At 42.4% G+C, this 18,447-nt stretch overlaps 1 long non-coding RNA gene across 1 annotated transcript in view; it reads left to right on the forward strand.

Moving 5' to 3' along the window:
• The first annotated feature begins 5,586 nt into the window (after positions 1 to 5,586).
• LOC119500139 overlaps positions 5,587 to 18,447 on the forward strand; it is a 55,533-nt gene continuing 42,672 nt past the window's right edge. Inside the window, exon 1 of the long non-coding RNA XR_005209558.1 lies at positions 5,587 to 5,662. This is a non-coding gene — a long non-coding RNA (uncharacterized LOC119500139). The remainder of the gene's footprint in view (positions 5,663 to 18,447) is intronic.

Genomic DNA, 18,447 nt, shown 5'->3' on the forward strand with positions numbered 1-18,447 from the left:
ATTGATTTTTTTAGGTGGGCCCTTATTTTAGGTGACTAAAATACGTTTTGCTGTCACCGTCCACCGTCGTACATTGCTTTGCTCCCATGTGATAACTCCTGTCTTCTTCAAGTTTGAGGCGTGCCGACCGTCATCTACTGTAGATAACAGATGGATAAGGACCTCATACAACCCCACTACAAAACACCAAAACTATCCCTTTAAAGTGCTCAGAAAAAATATAAATTGTGGAATATAATTGAAAGCTCCAGAACAAATACTAATGGACTTTGTGGTACAAAAAGTTATGTCACAATCTTTCTTTAATTGTACGCCAATCTTGAATGTTTTACATGTTCTTTCAAGAAGGAAAAATATGCCCAATAATAGCTTAACAAAGTCGCATTTTTCTGCTTACAATTTAAGCACTGGCTATTTTCAACCATGCCAACAATACCCAGTTGTGTGCTCACATTTCTGTTGGGGTTATTATGTGGACTAGAGCAAGCATGTTACCACCGCTGAGGTGCTGAGGAACTCAACCTCCAACTGCTGCAGCGGAGCTGCTCCGCGGCCGACGGATCAGACTGTGGTCATACTGGGGCAGCTTCCAGGTGAGAATGTGACTATAATGTGTGTTTGTGTTTGTGGCTGTGGTCAGTCCAAAATACGAGTGTGTCTTCATATAAATCACCATTAGCAGCATTTATAAACCAGGAAAAAGGGCATATCATTGTATAGCTTGTCATAAACAAATTCATCATGTTAAGAAATACCCAGTAGTCAGTTTCTCTACTGTTGGCACACTAGAGAGGCCAGCGAGCCAGCTGAGTCTCACACTGAGCCAACAACTGGCCATCAGTGCCGAAACCAGAAGAAATGTGAGCTCTGATTTCAGAAAGATTTGGGAGCATTTTAATGGAAATTCATGCTGAGAACACCGTACCCTTGTTAAAGATAACACACCAATAAGTGATGATTGTAACAAGATGTTGCTGAATTTGGTTACAACTCAGCACAATAATCACTCTGTTATTTAAAGTTGCTTTTTTCTTTTGAGTGGTTCTCAAACATTTTCTGTCATGCTGCTATTTGGAAACAACCATACTGCCCATATATGGACTAGAGAACCAAAACAATGAGCTAAAAGTCCAGTGTTGATTCTCAGTGAGTTCAGCACTACAAACATAGACTGTAAGAAGTGGAAGTAGTCATCGTGACGTCACCCGTTGGTTTGTGGACTGCCGTTTTGAAGCCTTGAGTTGTGCATTTTAGCCGTCACCATCTTGTTTTTTTGCAACCAGAAGTGACAAGAGAGGGTGGAGCTAAGTACAGCTGAACACTGAATAAGACATTTTTAGGCGACCAAAATGTTATAATTAACTTTCATGAACTGAAAACACACTATGAAAGGGTTAAAGTTCTAAGATGGAAACACAGACAATTCCCAGACGGGTCAACGCCGTAGTAGCGACCTGTCAATCACAAGGTAGACACATCCTAAAGCATCCCCTGCTTTATGGTCTATCTGACTCTAAATGGGACCATAATTTACTAAATGATCATCATGCTGTATTGAAGAAGACTTCAAACTAGCGATTGAGAACATAAACTCATGTTTACAATGTTTACTGAGGTAATAAATCAAGTGAGAAGTAGGCTCATTTTCTCATTGACTTCTATACAATCTGACTTCTTTTTGCAACCAGAGGAGTCGCCCCCTGCTGGCTGTTAGAGAGAATGCAAGTTTAACGCACTTATGCTTCACTTTTCAGACCCCAGAGTGTCCCACTGACAACAAATTATCTATTTTTAGATAAGATTCAATGTTAATGTCAACATATATTATTTAATGGAGATATAATTGTCAGGTAAGTAAGCTATTTCCCCACAATGACCATATTAGCTTGATAAACGAAAAACATCAATTATGGATCTTATACACTGTAATTACTCATATTTAATTAACATTTACTCACATTTAAATATTGTGTAATTATGTTTTTTTCCCAGTGTTCAGTGTTCTATTGGACACTGGGATGTGCGTGTCTTTCTTATCATTTCTTATTGTTTTCTGTTGACTCACCATTTTCAGACATTCACGCAATGTGTTGCAATATAACGAGAAAGAAAAAGAGTCTGCATCACACTTTGTACTGGATGTACCTCCCTACAAGGATTCATAGGAATCAGGTTTAAAAAAGAATGCTTGTGAAATCAGCTGAGACAAAAAGGGAAGCAGGACTTTACTGTTCTATCCCTGACAAAGTGTATTTTGTTGTATGTGGACATGCATATACACACAGACAAAAAAGCAGGAAGACATGCTCTGTTTATTCAGATTATTTCTTTCTTTGTGTTTAAAAATGTGCAACATATTCCATCTACTCATCTCTTTTTCCTAACTTCCATTATGGGGATCATAAGTTTTATCTAGTTTTATCTAATGCAGTGTTTTCCCTTCCAGCTTTGATTGTATGGCTGTAAAGGTCCCGTTGCTTTGACTAAAATCCTTCAGTATTTAAGGTTCTGATCACTGGATAGCCCACAGATTTGATCATGGGACTTCACATTACTCCCAGAGGAAGAGGGAATGTTAATAAAGTTAAAAACAGGAAAGATGTGGTTGAACTTACGCTAATAGACACAGACAATACAGGCAGACACACACACACACACACACACAGATGCATGCATCTATGCAACCGCACTCAAGTATGTGCGCAGTGCCTCGTGCACACACGTACACATGGATACACGCATGCACGCAGAGAGGGAATCCCCGTCCGTGATGCAGCAGCAATAACTCAGTGTAATCCCTGGATAAAACGTCTCCGATGGATCAGGTCTTCCATTAAGATGTGGTGGCACCTGGACTGAGTCAATACTCCTCACGAGGACACCTGCAACTCAGTGCCCTCGACGTGATCACCTCAAAGCCCCCAGCATTAACAGACTTTAGATATTCTTAAGATGAACTAAGTGTCTTATTAACAGTTGAACGCGTCCTCTCCGTCGGTCTGATCTGTAATGCAGTGACGGCAGGGGGATGACTCAGACAAAGGGGTTGTGCCAGGACAATGTCAACATATGAGACCTAAATCAGCAGAGGCTCCCAGACTTCCCAAACCACCAGCAACAACAAGCAACACACCCAGAATTGAGACTAGCTGGAATGTCATTCATATGGTCCTGATTTCATCCCTCGCTCCCTTCCTCTCCGAGTTTTTCCGTCCCTTTGTGGAGGACATGGATTGGCTGCTTGGTTGTTTGGTTGGCTGAGTTGTTGACCCAAAGATTAGTTGAATGACATTGGTCCTCTTGTTGCTGGTTGGTCATAAGGTCAGTACTGGTTGACCCTTTGACCAGTCAATTAGCTGACTAACTGCCTTGTTGGTTGTAGGGCTGCAACTGTAATTCACAGATTATTGTGACACATATTGATGTAATCACATATGAATATGTTTAGAGGTCTCTTTTGAAACTTGCTTTGAAAAATATAAGTATTTTTTCTCAACCACTCAAGCCTTCATAAAGGTGCAGTGTGTAGGATCTGGCCGTGAGGTTGCAGGTTGCAACCAACTGAAACTTCTCCCGTGTGCCAAGCGTGTAGGAGAGCTATGGTGGCCGACACGAAAACATGAAAACGTGGATGGCCCTATCTAGAGCCAGCGTTTGGTTTGTCCGTTCTGGGCTACTGTAGAAACATGTCTGCCAGCTCTGTGAAGAGGTCCCGTCCATGGATGTATAAAGAGAACTGAATACAGCGTTGGAGGCGGGGCCCCGTTCATTCCTCAAAATGGCAAGTACCCGGATCTTCCGGCGATCTTCCGCATCCATTGGACCCATGGAGCAGGTGCAGTATAGTCCGCTCGGTCACATTGCTCGGTCACAGGGCCACAAACGACACGTTCTTGTCACGGCTTGCTAACTCCACCTCCCAGCCCTCGCTCCAGCCTCAGTCTCGGTCTCATTCACATGAACGGAGGAAGGAAAATAACTCTGGATTCAGCTGTTAGTGCATTTTACAGCTTTTAGGACATAATGATTTAAATAAGGGGTATTCAACCTGGGGGCTTGGTCCCGCCATAGATTTATAGTAGTAGGTAGTAGTTTATAGGTATTGCAACGAAAAATCCCCCTGCGGCCCAAAAATAATTTTCCCCGTAGACCACAACTGTAAAAGAGACGTCTGTAAAACTGGTGACAGGACACTTTGAAAGGCAAACAAGGTTGATTATGGATGTTTCTATTATGAATTTTTGATCCATGGAGGTTTTACATTTGCCGAGGAAAGCTTTTTAAACATCTGTAATGTCACCACATTGTAAAGCCTATGGGCCGAGCGGGAACTCATGGGCCAGAGGGAGAAACACTACTGCACATATTCAGTGGGCCGCACACCATGAAAGTAAACCTGGAAGCTAGAAAACCTTTTTTTGGCATATGTGGCTATGTGCCAGGCAAGAAATTCTCATTGGACTGAGTTGTCGTCATCTTGGTCCAGTTCGAAGGAAACAAAAAAAACACAATGATTCTTATTTTCAGGAGATTTTACACTAAAGAAAACGTAGGATACTGATTAGTATTATATTCCATTTCTTCTAATAGATCCACAGAAATGTTACACACTGTTCCTTTAAGTTGCTGCAGGTCCGACTGGTCAGCCCCCTCCCCTCCCCCCACCTGCTTTTAACCTGATGGTATGATCTCTACCTGTCATCACATGTGATTGGTCGCACACACCTGAACGTCATCAAGGCAGTCAGTCAGTGCATAAAGTTCCCATGTCCAAGCAGTGTGGAGAAAACATGCACAGGAGAAAGAGAGAAAAGGAGAAAAGGTGGAGCTCATTAAAAGGAGAGAAGTCATAACAGGTATGGTCACGAGCATTAAGGCACGTGGTTAGTGTTGCATAATTGCAGCAATGTATTGCAATATTTTTTACTTTATTCACAAAACTCTAAAAGAAAAGCAAAAGATAATAATTACAGTTGGGTCTCATTTTCTGTGACAACCGTCAAAAATGGTGGTCTCTTGTGTTGCTGGCTGTCTGCGGTCCTAGATTTTTGTGGTCACAGATTTTGGTGTAACTCCGGCCTGAATTGTCAGTGAAGGCCAGTGTGGCCTTGATTTTTTGCATTATATTTGAGTGTATTGGCATGCCTCTGCTGTTCTGCTGGCATGTTATGGTATTTATGATTTTCTGCTTTTCTTTGTTTCATATAAATAGCTTATTTGGGGTTTTGAACTGTTTGTTGGACAGAACAAACAATGTGAAGATGTTTCATTGGCCGCTGGGAAACTGAGATGGGCATTTCTTAACTAAATGTATTTATTAATTGACTAAACATTTAATTGATTAGCCACAAACATAAGTGGCAGATTACATGATCGTGTAAGTTATTGTTAGTTGCAAACTCAAAGCTAAGCGAGCCGTGGCTGAAAACTAGCCTTTCAAGGCTACCACAGTGAAGCGGCCAAATTGAAATGAGCCCAAATCTTTGATTTGATTCTTGATGCTCCCTTTTCTTTTTATTCCTTTAACTCAGTAAAAAGAAAGCAGGAGACGCGAATGCATTAAAATAATAAACCATACTCTTTTTCTCTCAGGTGGAAGTGCCTCCAGTTACTCTTGATGATCAACAGCACAAGTCCAGTCAGAGCTCAGAGGAAATGTCAGGTACAAAACAAACACTCACAAACTTTATTTACATCCGAATATTTATTTATGTAGCCTTAATTATGGAAGAACATTTGACTAACTCTTGAAAAGGAAGGCTCTTTTTAACTATTTGTTTTAGGTTTGCAAACTCAAAGCTAAGCGAGCCGTGGCTAAAAACAAGCGTTCAAGGCTACCACAGTGATGCAGCCAAATTGAAATAAGCCCAAATCTTTGATTTGATTCTTGTTGCTCCCTTTCCTTTTTATTCCTCTAACTCCTGCAGTGAATACACAGATATAATCTCAGCTTTTGGTGCAACAGTCTGCTGTTTAGATCCATGATGAAACAGACATTAAGAATCAGTCATTTTTGTTAGTGGAACACTTTACAAATAATAGTTGAAGCCCTATTGATCGGCTCATGAGTCATGTGTCAGTCAGCCTTTTTGATTGGTCAGTTGATAATGAACTCGTTAGCTGACTGACTGACCTGTCGCCTCATTGGCTGTGTGACCAGTTGGCTGATTGTTTGATTGGCCAGTGGGTTGTGGTGAAACGGTCATGGCCGTCATCCAGCTGACTGTTTGTGTAGAATCTAAATATTATAATCTCGACGATCCTCGCATTGTGCAACACATTACGGAGACAATAACATTGTTGGTCATTACAATTAGTAGATTGTAGTAGTTACATGCTCTCTTTAGGATTGTATTTAAAAGAACGGGGGCCAGCAGTGAAGAGGAGGGGGAATCTTCTATCTCCGTCTCCATCGAGGAGGAAAACAAGTCGCCTGTAGATGAAAGACGGCGTATTAAATTTAAACCGCAGGCCACAGGCAACTCACCAACATGTTTTACTTTCCGCAACTCAAATAACAAAACTTCCCCTTTACACTCAAATGGAAATCAATATCGTGGTTTGCAATCTTTCTGACTGCAGATGTCGGCTACAAGGCATTGTACCAGATTTTTATCATCATCTTTATCTCGTTGCTAGAACAAACAGATTCTAATTAGAGCAGCAGTTTTCCATCAGGTCGGCCTTGATACGACCACACAGCACATCCTAACCACCACCACGCAGCACTAAGAAGGCCCGCAGCCTATCTGTCAGATAGATCCACATCTTTATACCGATAATCTCATCGAAACCGCCCGGGCTGGTTTTCCTCCCGTGCAGCGCTGTTTGGGCACATCAGGAGATGAATTCTCCTGTTACACCGTGGACGACGTGAAGGGACAGTCGGCCAAAGATCTGTCCGTCTCCTGATGTTGGAGGAATGTACAGTAACAGCTTGACCGAACATTTATGTTAAGTAATGTTACTCGTGGCTGCATGTGACCAGAAATATGAGTAGAAGCTTGATACGTACAGCTTGTATGCGAGATGGCACCTTTGGCATAGAGTTTGTTGAATCCACAGGGAACAGAACAGGTTAATCGGGTTTATAAAGAGAAAGCCGCGGTTGAAAATGGACTTGGAACGAGATCAGGAACGATGAGCCATCAGGAAACATTGGGGAGGTTGAAGTAGTGTTACACAAACTCCAACTGAACAGGCCAGGGTTCATTGTATTCACTAATGTACTGCTTGTCTTAGCACAGTGAGCAGCTCTACCGTACAACAACTCCCCTTTAATGATTATCTTGACATGCTGCAGTGAAGTCTGTCTTTTGTTTATTTAATTACTCTGTTTTTATTTGTTTGGACAAGTACCAAACTAATACAACATAGACTGTAAGTGATCAAAAGGACTTTGTAGAATTAAAGGGCGAGTCCATCTGCGTTCTTTTAAAAAATGTTCAAACAGAAACGTCGACTCAGCCGTTAGTAAAAATCAGTGACGTAGGTTACCAAAGTAAGCTAATCGAAGCTAATCAATGAGGTTGTGATGATGCAGTAGCTGAGTTAAAGTTATCTGTGCTAAGTGTGGAAATAACTGAAAGGGTTAGTTTTTTTTAAAGTGATGTTGTATGCATACTCCCGTGTTCTGCAAGGTCAAATTACTGTTTTTGTGAATGTAGTCTGGTGGCTTTGTAGAGAGTGGTATAAAGGTAGGAAAGTGCTGTCTGATGGCGAGGTAAAGCAGCTGTGGACGGAAGCAGCAGAAATAACTTATTTTGGCCACCTAAAAAAAACCGAAATCAGTTAAAGTGTACGCTATATTTAGAATATTTTCACCGCTTTACCTCGCTATCAGACAGCCCTTTCTGACGGGGAACTGAAGCCGTTATATCGCAGTCGTTCAAAGCCACCAGACTCCATCCACAAAAGCAGTAATTTTACCTGTCAGAACTCAGGAGTTGCTGGTCTACCGCTGCATCAATCGATTAGTTTGTCTGTGTTATTGTGTGACTTTCGGATCCGAACTAAACCAATCATTGTTGTGAAGTAAACCCAGACAGGGAGATGCGGCGGGGTCGTGCATCGCCCTGAAGGAGTTTATTTCACAACAATGACCCGCTAGCTGAACATTATCCCGCTTATTACGCGGATGCTTACTTAAGAAATCAGTAATTTGACACAAAAATGGTCCGACATCAGAACTGTGTCCATAGCAACGGTCTGTTATAAAGAAATAACAGACTGTAGGATGCTGTGATTGACCAATCAGAATCGAGTATTCAACAAAGCTGTGTAATACGTTACTGTATATAACGTTACTACACTGGCTATAAGGATGTATATACCTGTATACTGTGTGTACATGTAGCAACGTCATCATGCAGAAACCTGCGTCAGGTCACGTGGGAAAACGTTTTTAGAAGGGCTTGAGAAAATAGCATTTTGATGCTAAAACATACGTTCTTTGACCAAACTTTTAATGTTTGGATTTGAATACATAAGGAGCTACAGAATGATATAAAAACCTAAAATAATGAACCCACCCTTTAAGTAAAATTGCATTCAGTCAATGAAGAAATAAAAACTGATTGGGTAATTGTAATATATTATAACACCGAAAAAAAAATGGGTGGAAAAAAATGTCATGTACTTAAAAAAAAAAAAATTTATATAATGCATGCTATATAATGTGTATTCCTGCAGACAGAACATAGGACACAAGGAGAGAAAAGGCCATTTAATACTGAACATCAGATATGTATGGAACCTGAATCTAAAGGGGAGCTGTGACGGGCAGGAAGCTCACGTCGTGCTCTACATTGCTATGTTGTTGCTTCAGGACGAGTTCCTGGAAAACCACTCAGGCTTTTTGTAAACTGAAACCATTTGATTATATACAGATGATATCCATTTACGCCTGTGGTTATTGTTTTTTTACCATGGTGTGTCATCTCTTCGTATGCAGATGAGCTGTGATGACATATTTAGCCTGCTAGTTTTCTTAGACTGCTCTGATGGATCTCTTTATGATCATGATGAGACACTTCAGGAGATGGGGTATTATTAAGGAACTGAACGGAAGGGATCTGGGCTGAGGACCAAAACCCATCTATATAAACTGATCATTAGTCTGTGTCACTGTCACAACTACGCTTTTGGGCTGCGCTGAATCTGAATCTGTAAAAACAGTCTGAAACTCAAAGCAGCTCTTGTAGCAGCACACAACCCCATGATGTGTGTGTGTGTGTGTTGCTTCTCAGTCCTTTTGTCTCCTCAGATACATGGAAAAACAATGCAATGCTTGGTTTCCTGCACAGATCCTCTTAAAGGTCAACTGCTGGGCTGCTTGTAAATAAAGCGTTGTGGGTTTGTGGCCTCTTTTAAAAAGCCATAAAAATAATGTTTAAAACAAATGCTTGGAAGTCTGGGGACATGCTTAACCAGGCAGATGGTTTCTTGCATAAAATATAACAAATCACTAGATTTTAGATGATTTCATGTCATGCATGCACCAATTGAGTAATATGACATGTTCTCTTTGAATCAGCAGTTTTATCATATTCAGTAAAAGACAAGTCTACACTAAGTTACTTAAACTGAATCAACAGAACTGTTGCTGAAGTCATCCTCACCACTTCATGATCCATGTACAATTGGCCTTGTATTGCAGTGTAGAGTTGGTCCTAGTACTATAAGTATGATGAGGAAAAATATAAGGTCACACTGTTTTTCATTCTTCCTTGTCTAGCTGCTTAGCTTATGTACTGTTTTTGTATTTTCAAATAGTATTTGTCACATTTAAAGGTACTATATGTAACAATTTACATGCATTAATTGCTTTGTATTTCCAATGTGTGAACAGATTGTAATGTAACTTAAAAACTGAGATCTTCCCCGACTTTCTCGGTTGTCAATAACAGCCTGTGGACTGATTTCTATGTAAAGGACTCGGGACGGTTTTGCTTCATAACGTTAGCTGATGAAGTCATTTGCAAGTGGCGAGCAATTTGGTATCATTGAGACTGGACATTACAGATAGTAATGGTGATATATGATTGTGATGTAATGTCACGTCAATGTTTTGGCTGATGCCCAGGATGACCTACAGAGTGCAGTTCACTTTACAGCCACATTTCTGAAAGTTACATATAGTACCTTTAACAAGAGAAAAAGGCATTTAGGAGGAAGACTAACCAGTGTGTTTTGCCAAATGTAACGTTGGGGTTCCTGAAGTGTGAACACGCCCAAATCAAATACATAGCAGGACCACAGACTGTAATTATATCCCCAAAAGTGATGCCAAAACGTCTGGATCGTCCCCTGGTGGCTGGCTGCAGTATAGGTCATAAAGCCCGCCCCTCCATGTTAAAGGATGGGTCAAACTAAAAAGTCAAAGTACATGTCAAATGCATTTTTCACAAAGATGGTTTCTGTCATGTTAGGTAGATCTTATCACGCTGATGTTTGTTCAAGTGTTCATTTTTCTGAAAAGTTTTGTTTTAATTAGTTATTTGATGCTATAAAAAGAGGGTGAGACGTCACGATTGACAGCTGCTCTTGGTGGAGTAGTCACACAGCCGGAGGCTCTGGAGAGAGGAGATGTAACTTTAACTTTCCATAACCATCACAAGTTTACGTAAGAGCAGATAAACACAATATTGTTTCTTTCTACCAAAACTCTGTTTGGCTGCTTACATACTTGTTCCATCATAACAGTTTGTTTTCACTTTTAACTTTACAAGGAGAAAGGCTTTTAGTACAAGGACTAACTGATGTGTTTGATAAACCTAATGTTATCTTGTGTAATGTTTGCTGGGGTTGCTGGAGTGTAAATTCCCCCCAAGTCCAAAAAAGAGCAGGACGGAGCTGCTAACGTTAACCTAAACTCTGATAGCTTTCAGCACAAGCGTACTTGCCATTTAGAAATACGGATCACTGACCGAAATGAGTCAGTTAATATATGGTTTCAAATATGAATTATACACTTTTCCTGGTGTAGAGTAATTGTCAGAAAATACAGCTTCTATGATGATTTGGACTAACTCTTTTCCAATGAAAGTAGATAGCACTTGCTCCAAAAGTCGATAAAAGTCGGCAATGATGTAATTTGCATAATGCTGACATCATTTGCATGAAGTAAGTAAGACACAGCCCTTATCACAACTCTTCCTCATTCATATACCTCCCAAAAATAGCTTTTTAAATTGATTTATATTTGTGCTCCGCTTCATTCAAATCATTTCATTCAAATCATTCACGGACATTTGGAGTAATCCTGCTAACAGACAGACAGACAAACAAACAAACAAACCAACAAACAAACAAACCAACAAACCAGCGTCGGTGAAAACATAACCTCCTTCCAAGGCCTTCGGCCTTGGCAGAGGTAATACAGTTGCTAAGAGGTTCTCAGGTTGCTAATCTTATCTAGCGACAAAGTCACCATGTTGGCAACGCTGCTTGGACCAAGCTGTACAGATGTTCGTTTTGGGGGAAACCTCATCAGCTCAGACGACCCTGCCCGTTCACTTCCTGTGACATGAGAAACATCCTGTCCCAGAGCGGCGGCTGTCCTCCATTTGCAGGAGCCAGCCTTGCAACCCACACTTGTCCCTGAGCAGCAGATCATTCCAACATGTCATAAACAATGGAATAACGCTCTAGCTTCTATGAAAAAAAAAAAACTGTTGTTTATCCATTGTCTTCATCGAGTTGACAGAATGGAGACTGTCATTTTTATTACCGTGTGTTTTTCTTTTGCCTTGAATCATAGTTATCTGATTACATTCACTGTCACGCAGGGCATTTTCTACATTTATAAGAGAAGTCTGTCGTTGATTGCAGGTGATTAGGTGCAGCGGTTCAGAATCGTCTGAAATCATAAAGTCGACTTTGCGTCACTTTGATCACAGCGCCGCGATTTTCCTTCATCGTTCCTTATGCAATCCGTTATGATTCGGTTACTCTTCTCATTTAAAGTCTTACTTTCATTCTCTCCCCGAGCTTTGTTTCTCTTCCCAAACTGCATTTCATCACCGACGCTCTTCCTACAGTACTACAGCCCTCGATGACTTAAGTGTTTGTGAAACCGTGCAGACAAACAAACGGCCTGAACTCTCCAGCAAAAGCAGTCCTGACATTTGCACAAAAGAGCGAGATGTTCAAAGAGGGAAGCATATGCACACACACACACACACACACACTCACACACTTATACAACAGGACACACACAGAGAGCTAGTAAAAACTTCCACCCACAGGGTTATTGACATGAGATCGTACAGCTCTGCCAAACATCCTTTTACCAGAATCCAGTCGACCTTGGGACGGGATCAAACTCAAATACCGGACTTATTGCCGGATTAACCAGCAGCGAGACCACATTTAAGAGTTGCAGGCGATGTGTGTATGTTCACCTGAGAAGGAAGACCCTATTTATTCTTCCTTAATCCCTCCTCTGATTGGAAACAAATATGTCATGTAGAGCCATTTCCCTGCAGCGAACCGTCAGTTTGTCTGCTGTAAACCACAGCGGCGGTAGCAGATTAGAGAGAGGAATCCAGGAATCAACAGCCGTCTGTCTGTGTGGTGTAACGTCAGTCTGGGAGACGATCACATACACACTCATACACACTTTGATACACAGGATTACATGTGTAGACATACAAGCACACACACAAACAGCTGTTTGAAATTACACCGCCAGGGTGATGAACTCACTGACAGCGCTGCGACTCATGCAACATTCAAAAACAGATGAGGACGTGGGAAAACACATCATATTCATAGATTTCTTGTAATCCGTCTTTTGATGTCTGCATGTGGAGTGTCAGGTATCTATTTCCCCCAAATCCTCCCTAGGGGTATTCTTCAAGTTGCAAAATCAACAAAATCCGAGCAGCTCACAGGAACAAATAAAGTCTCAGCAGGGAACGTGGTTTGAGGTATCAATCAATCTCAATCTCCGTCAATCCACCACCAGAGCTCTCTGACATCCCCGGATGTAAAGAATTTGCTCAAACTCGACACGTACTGCTTTGGCGCTCTGATCGCGGGTCTTTGTGTTGGATGGACTGACATCGCTCATCGTATTTCTTTGGATGGGACGATGGAATTACCTGAGGGATGCTTCAGAAAGACACATCTGGCAGCAAAGCTGACATCGGCCTCCACGGCCGGCCCATCAGGCGGCTGGAGGAGAGTGTGTTTAGATTGGGAGGATTAAGATTGAAGACCTGACAGTCACATTTACAGTGTTTAAAACAGTGCGACGGGTTATTGACTAAGAATAGAACATGTACAGAGTTTACAGACGTGCTTTTATACAACTTTTTACATGTTTGAGTGTGTGATTTTGGAGGAAACTGTAGTAAAGTATGAGCTGATCTTCAGTCTAAACACTGTTGCACGTTATTTTAAAGGCCTTTGCACGTCAATATATATTTTTTAAAACTGTCATTTTTGTCATGGATACTTTCACACAGAGTGCGACTATCAAGCTGCAAAAAAGCAGCATACTTTTTTTGGGAACAAGTTTGATTATCTGAGCTTTCGCACCGAGAATAAAGTTATCAATCACGTTGTGCTGAACAGGTTGAGTTGCGTCTATATTTATGAAACAATACGGAGGCTCCGTAGTCCGAACCAAGACGGCAAACTTTATGACTCCTTTCAACCTTGACAAAGGCAGCGTAGACCAGATGGACAGGAGGTGGATAGGGTCAAACAAACACAGGACTTTCCCCCAGGAAACTGCTGTTCGTGTCCCGTGTAAAACTAAAAGTCAGCATTCACTTTTCTTTGTCGCATTTTTGTTTTGTTTCAATGTATAACGTTAACCACGTGTTTTAAAACTGCGACCGTAATCCGGGAGGAAATATGTTTCCCTCGAAATGTAATTGAGACTACAGTTTAATGTATGGGAATGTGATTTTGTAGGAGACAGGGCTGCAGTTTGACAACATAAAATGGATTAATGTTGAAGTGGACGTTTGTGTTTAAGCGCACCGTTTAAATCCCACACTGCAGCTCTTGGCCTCTGGTTTGATTCTGATCCAGTAAGTGTTTGTTCCACAGCCAGTCAGAAGTAGGCAGTAGCTTTACTGTAAACACAATTATGCTAACTGTGGCAAGATTCAGTGACCACATGAAGGGAGATAGGCTCTCACGCACAACACTCGCTCAGGCACTCTCACACACACTATACTTACTCACTCACTTACACACTCGTAAAGCAAAACATGGCATGCATCCGCACCTGCAATCTCACGGTATACTGTACGGACCCACCGGCTGCTCACATGGACACACACCTACGCGTCATAAACAACTTCCTCTGCGGGCGATGTGATTAGAAAGCGCACTGAGAGAGCGCACACACAAACACACACACACTGGAACCACAACAGACGGTGGAGCATTTATAGACCAAACACTCTGATGGTGTCCAGCTCTATCTGCAGGAGCACTAATTCATGAACACATGGCCGAAGATTAAAAAAATATTTTGATAGCTAACTGCTGCACGCAAGGTGATTCACACATGCATTCAATTGCTGCATCTTTCCTACACACACACACACACACACAAACACACACACACACACTGCCCAGTGTCTCACCTCAGGCAAGCATCTTTTTGGTCAATAGTGTCATTTACAGAATAACACATCATTCTTTCCACTGTGGGAGTGGGCTGGGCTCTCTTTGGTTTCAGAGTCACTGTAGTCCCTCCAGCCAACACACACACACACACACTCACACACACACGCACATACAGAACCATATTCAACCTTACACACACCCTTACACCACACGACTGTTATTCCTCTTAACTGTGAATTTAAGGGAATCCTCAGGCGGCGTGTTCCAGCGACGTTAACACTCCTACCTCGCTTCAGTGACCGCAGGCAGGCAAACTGACAGATTTATCTCGATCTCAATTAGTTTAAACAACGTGCAGATTAATACTGCCAGGAGGGGAAAAGTTCAGATGCCCCGGCCACGCCGTGTGTCACTGCCATTGCTAAGCCTCCTTGTCTCGGCCCGTTGACGCTCACCAGACATCGATCCAGATTGGCTGGATGTTTATTGAGCATCGTTTGCGGGTTTGACATTTCCCACAGAGCAGGGTACATTAGTTTTATTATTCACCACAGAGTCAAGTGAAAGGCTGCGTTCAATCAAACAAAAACCGGCATGAGGATTCTGTGTTAACCCCCGCTCGTAAGAGAGCGCCACTTGAGCTGGAATGCAGCTGCAGACGTCACTGCTGTCCAGGGTGACCTCACTTACCTTGGTACCAAGAAAGGGTTGCATGCAGTGCAGACTCCACAGGCTTTAGATTGATCGTCCTAAATCTTATTGCGGTGGAGGCGGTGTGTCAGTGCAAAGCGCTCCGCAGGGCTGCAAAGTCGTTTAGCGCATCTGCAGCTTCCAGGGTGGTGATAAAAATCTGTGTCAGAGATAACCGAGAGACATTGTTTGAAACTGAAACCACACATCTGCAGCTTTTGTTTCGAAAGGTCAGGAAGCTGAAACCGCCCCCAGATAACCAAGTTGTGTCCTATAGCATTTCCTCTACTGCTTCCTGTGTCAGATGTGGCTTTTACACTGAATGAAACCGAGGCGAGAGTTACAGTGAATTAAAGTTCCTGTGAATTTGAGTGACCTAAAAATGTCACGGATATCCACCACGCTTGAACAGACATGTGGCAAGAGCCATCATTATGTTTTGAGATTTGATCAAAAATCTGTTATTTATCTTCTCTTATCTACTATTTTGGTCTGCCGTGCAATAAAGTAAAATCTGCCTTTTTTTCATATTGAGATACTTGGCTTAAAATACACAACAGTTGCCCAGTTGGCAAACTCATGGTAAATGTTTAATAGACCCGCCTGTCCACTGGAAGAAAGTGTGTCAGTGTCACGTTTTGTGTCGCTGAAATGCAAATATTACACGCCTGCATGAAGGTGCAGTGACGGAAGTCTAACGTCAGAGCTAGTTAAGTATTATATAAAGTGAGAAAGACCACTTATGGCGGGCGGGTGTTGAGTTGGATGGGTCAAACAAACAGGACTTTCAAGCGGGAGGCTGGTGTTTGAGACCGGTGTTTTGTTTTGCAAGTTACGTTCGTGACGTTTGTCTCGTGTTTTGTAGTGACTGTTGTCACGTGTTTCCCGTACTGACGTTACGTTGTTTCCATACATGTTTTACTTAGTTTACGTACTTATTTTAAGCCCAACCATTACGTTTTCCCTTAACCCAACTAAGGGATTTCTTGCCTGATCCTAAGTCATGGTACATGTCCACAGCCGCCGTCGCTTCCCATTCATTGTCTATGTAAGCAGCCGTGCAATGCATTCTGGTAGCATAGCGGCACGATTCGAGAGACGGGGCATCGCGTTGGCCGCTCCTCATTTGCATAAAGTTGAGGTTTAAGCTACTTTATGCAAATCAGGGGCGTCCGGCGCGACTCACTGCCTCTGGAAACTCAGAGTTGTCTGTTGTCGATCTAAAATGAAGACAAATTGAGCACAACTGTGTGGCTTATTTCTTGCATAAAATGTTTTCAGAAACACATTTCGGTGAACTACATTCGTGATATAAGAGAAGAAAGATTCCAAAAGAGCCGCCATGTTGGTTCCGCTTTTAGAAGCTGAGAGCAGCAGCCCACGAGGGAAAGCATTCATCCAATCAGGTGTCTGGTGGCAGCCCATCAAGCGTCCAATGCTGGGAAGCGAGGCGATCTTTTGCAATAAAAAACGCCCCTGTGGACACGTACCATCAGTGACCATGACGTTTTCCCTTAAATTTCTTTCCAAAACCTAAGTCAGTGGGTTTGTTGTCCTCCTCTGGTACTGCACGTTAATACAGGCATGTCATATTCACGTCTCTGCGAGGCAAAACATGACACTGACACGCTATCCTCTGGTGGAGAGGCGGGTCTATTGCACGCTTTGGCGTGATGTCGGGTTGTACACAGAGGGGAAAAAAAGGAGAAAACGAGCAGGAAACAATAGCAAAATAGCAGATGTGGTTTTGCTGTCCACTGCCACCAATTGATCTTAAAATAGGCAAAGAGGCTAATCTCGTGCTGACAGTTGCCTCAGCAGACCAGAATGCAATACGACCGCAACACATTTGAAGTCAGGAGACCGAACCTCTCAGCACCTCCGTTTCACTTTCTGAACGTTACGAGTTTCCATCTGTTGTCTTGAACTTGTTGAAAGTCGCTCTTGGAAACACAGGAAATCATTAACGGAAGAAGAAGTGGAGAAGTGAAAATGGTCACACCAAAAGAGTGAATTGAAAAGGTTTGACAAGTTAATAGTTCCTGGAAAGCTTCAACATCACAACGTGATTTTATCTCCCATTTTAAAGGGCGTCCAACGGGGTTGATTTTCCATTAAGATAAAAGTGACGATCAGGAGAAAGTGTGTTTAAACATAAATGGTTTTGAAATCTGTCTTTCCACTAATCCCCGGTCCAAGCTCGATGTTTCATTCCTCTGCCCTCACACACTCGGCACAGGCAACTGGATAATGACCCCAAAAATTGCAAATCAGCCCCGCTGAGTCAAGACCTATTTCTCAACTACGGCCCTGACGAGCCTTGCGCAAGTGGTTGTCACGGCGCTACATGTCAACAGGCAGCTGAATGGTACCCGTAATATCTGGCTTTTCAGGACAAGCTAAGTCCTTAGGATTTGATTTGTCTTCCCAATAATTGCAACAATTACAAAGCATTAGTTAAGCCTGTCCACCCATTTTGGTCATGGCTGGTTTTTCATGGCGCTGCAGGCGGAGTTGGGGGGGGGGAGGCCGAGGCTTTTACTGTCGGAAATGACGGCGGAGTCGAGCTAGGTGTTACGTCTCCGACCTCAGACAGATTTGGTGGATCCTGGATAGACACGTTTCTGGTAAGACTCCCTTACAGTGGAGCGAAAGGCCAGGAAACACTCGCTCATACACTCGTCATTTGTCTGCTCGTGTGTGTGTGTGTGTGTGTGTGTGTGTGTGTGTGTGTGTGTGTGTGTGTGTTGGAGTGTTTGGCAGTGTGGTTGTGGTATAGATCTCACTTCTGAGAACAACACCGGGCATTACAGTAATCACCTTTGAGGTATTTTTCCATTGTGTTTCTGTTGCAGATGTAGAGTATGTGTGTTTTCTAGTGTGCACGGACACACAGAATGAAGAAGTTAAGGCAGGATATTGAGAGAGAGAGAGAGAGAGAATAAAAGCATCCTCGAGCATCTTCAGTCCTCAGCTGAACTTTTCCAAGGTGTGGCCTATATACAACACCTCAACATGTGATTCATCAACCACACAGACGTTTAATTCGATCATAACAGACACAGAATGTATACATACATCGTGCAGCGGTTACATTAATAATCCCCTCTGGGTCCCCACCCAATCTGGGTCACAGATCCTATGTGGGTGGGTCTCTTAGATGTT

Source organism: Sebastes umbrosus, chromosome 13 (assembly GCF_015220745.1).
Source record: "Sebastes umbrosus isolate fSebUmb1 chromosome 13, fSebUmb1.pri, whole genome shotgun sequence".
Taxonomy (NCBI): domain Eukaryota; kingdom Metazoa; phylum Chordata; class Actinopteri; order Perciformes; family Sebastidae; genus Sebastes; species Sebastes umbrosus.